General features: G+C 26.8%; 1 long non-coding RNA gene across 1 annotated transcript; it reads right to left on the bottom strand.

Annotated features, from left to right (window-relative positions):
- Window positions 1-771: 771 nt before the first annotated feature.
- LOC127741645 (uncharacterized) lies at window positions 772-5,131 on the bottom strand. The gene is made up of 2 exons (XR_008002779.1): window positions 4,477-5,131; window positions 772-3,395 (listed from the first exon to the last, which is right to left on the bottom strand). It is a non-coding gene; the product is annotated as an uncharacterized LOC127741645 (long non-coding RNA).
- Between the last annotated feature and the right edge of the window lie 4,244 nt (window positions 5,132-9,375).

The raw sequence follows: 9,375 nt of genomic DNA, 5'->3' as shown, positions 1-9,375 counted from the left end.
ACAAGTGATCCCCAATCAAAGTTTAGAAAAATATCACAATAATCAAATCAATTATCGGGAGTAGAATCTCGGGTCGTCTTCCCTAAGATTCGCAATTGAATACACATCATTGATTAGAAAAATATGGGGGGTTTTGAATTGCTTGCGAAAAAAGTAAAGTGACAAAAAAATAAAGACAATGAACAAGTAACAATTAAAAGGGGACAATTAGAATTACCAATTAAGAAATTAACTAACTAACAAGCATGCAATGAAATGATAACATTAACAAAGGCATAATGAATGTGAACTTAGGCTAGAAAAGCTAAGTGATCAAAGCTAACAAAAGGGAATGAGAATCAATCAATATAAAAAGTCTTAGTTAGGGGTGAGAATTAGAATTCCTATCCTCATTGTTATCCTCAATTGTGATGATAATTATCTATTGTTCTCGCTTAGTTATCCTCTAACACTTGAAGAAAAGTCAAGTAAGCACAATTGACTACAGTCCACAAGTCCTAATCAAATCCTAATGAAAGATTAAATTTAGTGGCATTTAAGTCAACTAGCAATCATCAATTACCAATCAACATTTGATTTTGACAATTCAAGAGTCTCTAATTACTCAACTCCAAAACCAAGAATAGAAGTCTATTCCATATTTAAAGTAAACATTCTATCAAACACTTGGAGAACAAGCAAAAAGAGCATCATCTAATTGAGAAATTTAAACGCAATTAAATCTATCCACTACTAATTGGCAATAATCACAACTCAATTAACACATATAAATCATAGAAACTTCAATGCATTAATAGAAATTCAAAATTAACAAGATCCATAAACCAACAAAATAAGAGAGAATAGTCAACAAGGTTCCAAGTGAAATTAAGCTATAGAAACTACAATTCAAGCAACAAAATAAAAGTCTAATAAGATCCAAATGAGTAACTGAGACAAAATGTAATTAAAGTGCACTAAATTTTAGAGAGAAGGAAGAGTTTCTCTCTCTAGAAATCTATGAACAAAAATTAGCTAAAAAGTAAGTAAATGTGTGTATGCTTGGTTGCCTCCATTCTCCCTTCAGCTTTTGGTCTTTTTCCATTCAGAATTAGCTTGATTTGGACCCAATAAAGGTCTAGAAATCGCTGGCACGTGAAATTTTAAGGAAATAACGCGCTACATGTCACGCGCGCGTACGAGTGAACGCGCCAGTCGAACTTTCTACAAGTCACTCATACGCGTGAGCCAAGCGTACACACGAGCACCAGATTCTCAAAATTTCAATTCTTCGTGTTCCTTCTACTTTTGCATACTTCCATTCTATCCTCTAAGTCATTCTTACCCTATAGACCCTGAAATCACTTAGCAAACACATCACGGCATCGAATGGTAATAGAAGAGAATTAAAAATTAGCATCTTTAAGGCCTTAGAAGCATGTCTTCAACTATAAAGCATAATTAGGAAGAAATCATAAAATCATGCAATTTATATGAATAAGTGTGAAAAGAGTTGATAAAATCCACTCAATTCAATCCAAAATAAACCATAAAATTGTGGTTTATCAATCTTCCCACACTTAAATATTAGCATATCTTCATACTAAAAATTAGAGACCAAAAGAATAAAGGGAATGGTAAGACTTATGAAATGTAACCTATTTATATGAATACAACTAATGCAAAATGCTTCTACTCACTCGATTAAATTAAAAATAAATCAATCTCCAAGAACATATATAAACACATAGGGCTAAAATAGTATGATGATCAACAAATTTCACTAATTTAAATCTCTAATTAAAGCATAAATAAACTTGCAAGATGAGAGCTCGTGAAAGCGGAGAACATAGGATTGAGTATTGAACCGTCACTAGAAGTGTTTGCACTCTAATCTCTTTAGTGTTTGAGGGTCGATTCTCTCAATTCTCTTCTAATCTTACTTTCTAAGGCTTGTTATTCTTCTACCAGTCAACATATATTCAATACACGGATACACATATCAAGAGGACTTTTCAAGGGTTATAATGGGGTTAGAGGCAAGGTAGGATTGTATTTGGTCAAGCAGACTAGAATTTGAATTTTTGATTAACCTAAACTTCCCACCTAACCTAGGACAACCATGTAACCATAATGCAAAGCTTAACTATCCATTATTTATCTTTTTCTACATACTCATGCATCCCGTTTTTAAACACAATACATATGCATTGTTATCACTACTTTACTTTGGGACATTTTGTCCTCTTTTTTTTTCTTTTCTTTTTTTCTTTTTTTATTGATTTTTTTATTATTATATACATAAGAGACTAATGCATATGATTTAAGTATTGAATACATGAATATGTATCCAATTTTTTAAAATTTTCAACAAGAATTATAAAATACCCAATTCACCCAATCAAATATTTCCAACTCCAATTTTCCCACTTAGATCATGCACACTCTCATTAGTTTAAGTTAACCAAAGATTCAAATGAAGGACATTTATTGTTTTTCACATAGAGTTAGTGATGTGCTAAAATAAAGAACAAAGGGCGTTAAATAGGCTCAACATTGATTTACAAGGATTGATAAAAGGGATAAGGCTATTTTGGGTATATGAACTTTAGTGAAACAAATGCCTCAATCACATAAATACATTCATATATTAAACAACGGATATATAGAATTAAGCAAGTCAAATATCACAATCTTAGAGAGAACAACACACACCGAAATAAAATATTGGTTGAAGAAATGCAACCAATCAATTAGACTCAAAATCTCACTAGGTTTATATGTTCTAGCTCTAAACCATGTTTTAAAATTGATTTCTTCAAACAAGTTCAATAAAAAATTTAATATAAATTAATAAAATGTCCTAAAATAATTTTCTTAGAAAGAAACTTATTACTTCAACCAAGTAGTCCTAGTAAGAAGTGGTTGAATGAAAAATAATTCATCTAATTCATATACATCCAATCACTCAACAAGGATAAACAAAATATGTACAAAGCTCTAGAGATATTTACAAGCAACTATATATCATGCAAAAAACACTTAAAAATGAATTTTACACACTTAAATGCAAATAACTAACTATAGAATATAAATTATCCTAATTAACTAACACAAGAAATTAAGATCTAGGTGCTAGAGAGAAGAGTTGTTACTTACGGAAGACGATCACCGACCTTCCCACACTTAAACGTTAGCACGGTCTTCCGTGACATCCGTGATGAGCAAGAGGGCTCGAAACCTCCACCTCCAATAAATCTCCATTATCAAAAAATTTATTTTATTTATAGTAATAATTTTGACAAATCGTATTACCTAACAAGTGAACTCAACAATCATTGATCTTTGACTTTGATCATTAATGGATCTCTCCTTTTCCACTTCAAACTCTGATGTTAGATGCTATGAGCTCCAAACTTCTTTCATGGATATATACACAAAATTCTCTGTCATTTCTAACCATTATGAACTCAAGAATTTTATTGGAACTAATTAAAAAGTTCTTGAAGTTTATTTCTGATCAAGTTCAGCTTCTTCTTTTACATAACAATTCAATCAATAGCAATATTTCGAATGTGTTGCTTAATTCCAAAGTATAATCACTGGATGGCAATAATTTAATAAGTAATATGCCACGAATATAACCAAATATCATTCTTTTAGATTTATCTAACAACTCTTTGTCCGAGTCAATTTCTCATTTTTTATGTCACAAGACAAAGGAAAAATAATTTGAAATATTTGGATTTCTCTCGTAATCTTTTATTAGAGGAGGTTTCGAATTGTTAGATGCATTGAAAATCATTACAATATATTAATTTGAACGACAATAATCTTAGAGATCAAATTTTTCACTCAATAGGTATTTTGTCCAACTTCATTTCATTTAGTCTATTTAATAATAGATTATCTAAAAAAGTGCCTATTTCATTAAAAAATTGTGAAAAGTTTTGTATTCTTAATCTAGGTGAAAATGAATTTTCAGGAGCTATATCAAATTGGGTGGGACAATTTAGAACGGTTAGAACTTGTGAAGTATTTGAAATATTATTTTACTGGAATATAGATTATTTTGACAACCACAAATTCTAATTTCAAAAGTATATATCTACTATTTATTACTAAATTTGATATAAATCCTGAAAACTCATTTTCACCTAAATTAATAATACAAAATTTTTTACAATTTTTTAATGAAACAGCACTTTTTTAGATAATCTATTATTAAATAGACTAAATGAAATGAGGTTGGATAAAATAGTTATTGAGTAAAAAATTTAATCTCTAAAATTATTATCTTTTAAATTAATATATTATAATGATTTTAATGTATCCAACAATTCAAAACTTCTTCTGATAAAAAATTACGATAAAGATCTAAATATTTTAAATTATTTTTTCTTTTATTGTGTGACGTAAAAAATGAGAAATAATACAGACAATGAGTTGTTAGATAAATTCAAAAAAATATTTTTAGTGATATTCGAGAGACATTACCTCTCAAATTATTGCGTCAAGCATTCGAGAAAACTATTGCCGGAGAAGTTAAAGTGTCTGAGGTTCCAAAACGAGCGAATAGAAACCGGGATACGACCAACAAAGAGGTTGTCGGCGACGTTTAGCTTTTCCAAATTCGGAAAATACTTGAGGAAGTTGAGGTTGCCGGAGAGTTTGTTGGAGGAGACATCGAGGACTCGGAGCCTTGCAAGCGAAGAAAGGTGAGGCGGGACTTCGCCAGAGAAGCCGTTGCCACGGAGGTTGAGGATTTCGAGCTTCTTGAGGTTGACTATGGAGTTTGGGATGCGGTCAACGAGGTGGTTATCAGATAAAGAGAGTTCTTTAAGCTCAGTGAGGTGTCCAATGGCGGAAGAGAGGGTTCCATTGAAATTCTTGGGGGTGAAAACAAGGCGTAGGTGGCTGTGGCGGTGTCGCAGCACACACCATCGATGGTGCATGGGTGGAAGCCTTGACCGTTGACTAAAAGTGCATTGAGACCAAGATCTCTTTGGAGAGTTCCAAAGGCGTTGAGGTCTGAAGGGTGGAGATCAAGCTTGGCTTTGATAATTGAAGAGAAGAAGAACAATAAGAGAAAGAAGAAGATAGGATTTTATGAAGCTATTGAAGAAGGAAAAGAAGAAGAGAATGGTGTTTTCTGAATTTATGTGTTTGTTTAATGGTTATTTATAAACATTATAAGGTGCTAAAAGCGTGAGGAATTTTTTTGCTGATGGGTCCCTCTTTGGACTGAATTTTCCACCAGCACTCCGGAGACGAGTTTATCAATTCAAATTTTTTTATTTATTTTATCACAAATTTAAAAGAGTGCGGAATTTTTTGCTGATGGTCCCTCTTTTTATTTTCCACCACCAGCAAGTTGATCTTCAACAAATTTTCGATCACATTTATTGGATTTTTAGTAAATTTTTGTTTTTTGAAAATTATTTTTGTTAGACAAATTATCTTTTTATAATTTTAAAAGAGAATTAATATGTGTGATATTTTTTAGAATTTAATTAATTATTCAATAATAAAATTTATTAGAGATTAATTTGTGTAATATATACAAGTACGAACCTATGCATATAGTAGTGGGGCAAGTGCCCCGAGTCTCCCATTTAAATTTGAAAATTTATTTAGTAGTTATTTTTTGGCTGGTTATTAGTATTGGAAGATGTTCACTTGTCCATGTCCTAACTTAAAATATGATATTCCAATCACTTTAACCATTTAGATATAATAATAAAAAGATTCAAGGTCCAGATTTAGCCAATAAAACACACATGAACATGAAAATTGGGTGGTGTATGTAGGCATTCAATCTTTTTTTCTTTAACAAGTTTCATATAATTGAAGTTGTCAGTTTGTCTTCGTAGACAAATTTTAAAAGCTATTTTTTTTCAGTCGCTATATGTGTTATGTCTTGGTTGAACTGCACTAAATGGAATTATTTTTCTTTCTTATTTTTTTTTTTTGAACGAGTCTCACAACAATCATCATGCAATGCATTGCGTATAAAAATATCATTTGATTTTTATAAATTTTTTTATTATAATACTATAAAATAATTAAATTATTTGTTTATTACATATTTGATTATTCTAATCTTGTGAAGACAAAATTTCGTGCAAGGGAAGAGAGGCAATGTCCCTCTTAATTTTTTTAAACAAATTATGTATAAATTTTTATTTAACTTTTTTTATAAAATTAATTTTAGTCTTTTTCAAAATATAACATAATTCTGCTCATATATATTACCTTAATACATAGTAATTATTTTAATATTTATTTTTTTATGCACATAATATTTTTTAACTTACAAATATGTTTGTAATGAGCTTAAAAATTTATTTAAAAATTGATAAAAAAAAATAATGATAAACTCTTAATTTTGTTTGTAATCAAAATTATGTATGTTATATTTTGTAAAAGCTAAAAAATTATTTTAGTAGGAATTTTGAATATTAATAAAAAAATATAGTAAAATCGATAGACTTTATAAAAAAATAAAATATTTTAAACTAAGTGTAATAGAGATTCTTCTTTTAAGGATTAATGAATATATCTAAAAGTTTAACTTGATATTATCAATATGATTACATAATCAATTATATTTTTAAATTTTAGGTTTATGAATTATATTTTTTTTATTAATTTATGATTAAGAAAAAATCAAATTTGATTAAATACAGTTATTTTAGTCAATGATGTATGTAGTATTTATTATCACAAAATTATTGATTTTTTATTTACTAAAATTATTATATAAATTATTCATGGTTACATAGATAAGATAGAATATATCATAAAAAATGAATAAAACAAGTCATGGATTATGCAATAATAGTTAGGATTAAAATATTATACTATCAATTTATTTGTATTATCGTATAAATTTCATGACTATCATATTTTATAAAATAAATAAATAAATAAATACCCATTATATGAGATTATGAGTAAAAAAAAATTATAAAAAATACCTCAATTACTAATTAAAATTAGAAGATCACACACTTGTATTTTTTTTAATTTCATTCTAATTAAATATAAAATTTATGTCTACTTTAAACTTAATATAATTGAAAGTACTTTTTTTTCTTTCAACTTTGTATTTTTTTGTTGTATATTATGTAATATTTTTATTTTTAACATTTTATGATCGTACTAAAAATTCAGGTATTACTTATTTCTAATAATTTAATTTAATATTATATTTATTTAATATTAAACCTTCGCGAATATAAACCGAATCTTTAAATATAAAAGCGAAAAATCTTTACTTTAAAATCACACCATCATATATCATGTTCACATAATAATAAATATATAAATTTATCCAAAATTTTTCAATATATAAGTTTTGTCCTTCTAAAATTTTAAAATAACAAATGATGAAGGATAAAATAAAATTTAAAATTAAATCTAATATATAAAATAAAAACATATATATACATAAAAGTTCTGTAATTCGATTATAGTTTTGTGCCAAAACTTCTAAATCTTAAACCTGTCACTCAAAAAAAATTACATAGAAAAGTAAAAACATCGTCTTCAAAAAGATTAGTGAATATGTTTATAATATCTTACTAAAAAATTGAATGATTTGTTAAGAAATATAAAATTAAATACATTAGGATATTCGTTACTAATAGTATTTTAAGAATGGCATAAAGATTTAATTCTCAATGAAATAAATAGTGGTTAATGTCTCAGTGTGTGTTTGAATTGTGGTTGGTCAAACTGAAATTTGAATAAAAGTGATTTTATAGAATTGATTTTAGATAGAAGTAAGTTTGTGTCAATATTATTTATGTTTGACAATTCTTTACCAAAATTGATTTTGATAAAATAAATTTTGTTTGGATAATATTAGTTAAAATCACATTTAGATAGATAATTACTTAAAAGGACATGACATTAAATTATAATATTATTTTTTTATACATGTTTAATTTTTTTTATATTTTTTTCTTATATATTTTTTATATAGTATATTTTTAATACTCTTAGTACTCTTTTTTAGTACATTATAATTTTTAACTATTATTATTATTATCTAATGGGATCAATAAATTCTATTATAAAAAATAATAATAAATATAATACACAAAAATTATAACTATAAAAATATATAATGTTAAATAAAAAAATTAATAAAAAATAATAAAAAAGAATTCATATAGAGAGGAATAATAAAAATTCTATAAATAATGCAATAATATGTATAAAGGATAAAGTTGGTAAAAGAAAAATAAATATTGAAGGTATTAGCTAAAAGCACGTTAATGCAACGGAGAAGTTAGAAATTATTGCTTCTTGTAAACGTGGGTTTAGGAACAAAAGCACTTCTGCGTTTGTAGAGAAGAAAATTAGTCAAACAAAAAAAGTGAAACTTTCAAAAAACTCTAACGTGCTTTTTTTCTTTAAACGTGATTACCAAAAACACCCTCAGTGTCTCATTACTAGCCAAGCCAAAAAATTAAAAACTCAACCAATGAATGTCACAACCAAAACTGACAAATGCGTCATTTCAATTGCGCTTCCAAAGATAAATTTGTCTTTAAATTAAGTTCTTCACTACAACTACAAGACAAATACATCATAAAAATCAGATAAATACAAAAGAACATGGTATTCCGGAACATGTGATAATTTTTCATTAGTATTTTCATAAGTTCTTGTAGTTTGTTGTTGTGTAAGCAGTTAAGCACGAAAGTCAATGAAGTATAATTGAAATGGCATACTATACTCAATTAGAGATTTATCTCTTTATTTTTGATTTAAAAAAAGAGAATTTTATAGTGTCTATTAATTATTATTTAACTTTTGACTAATTTATTTTTTATGATAAATTTTAAATTTTTAAAAATAATTTATCTTTTGTATCTTTTAAATTAAATATTAATTTTTAATTATTTTTAGTAAATAGATATATTTTTTAGGCACTATAACATTTCTCATCTGCAAGATCATTCTGTCGTTGATACATATCTGTAAACGAGATAAGACAGTGCTAGATATATACGTGTTATGCGCACAGTCTTATCTCGTTTACACTTTTGTCTAACTTATTTTTTATAATAATTTTTAAATTTTAATAATTATTTATTTTTATATTTTTAAAATTAAATATTAATTTTTAATTCCTTTTTAATAAATTAGACAAATAATTTTAGGTACCACAACAATTCCCTTAAAAAAAAGCAATTAAGCACAGAGTGCTTTTCTTTCTTCTGGGATCGCGGGTCTGTAACCACGCACCGATCGAAAAAAAAAAGTGTTATCATAGAAGAAAAAATGTTTAATTTCTATACATACTATCTTTAAAAAAATTAAAAAAAAATTCATAATAATAAGATTTGATTAGATATTAGATTATTAGTATGAATGAAATTG

Source organism: Arachis duranensis, chromosome 9, assembly GCF_000817695.3.
Source record: "Arachis duranensis cultivar V14167 chromosome 9, aradu.V14167.gnm2.J7QH, whole genome shotgun sequence".
NCBI classification, from domain to species: Eukaryota; Viridiplantae; Streptophyta; class Magnoliopsida; order Fabales; family Fabaceae; genus Arachis; species Arachis duranensis.
The sequence above is the reverse complement of the archived record's forward strand: the minus strand, read 5'-3'. Positions and strand labels throughout refer to the sequence as shown.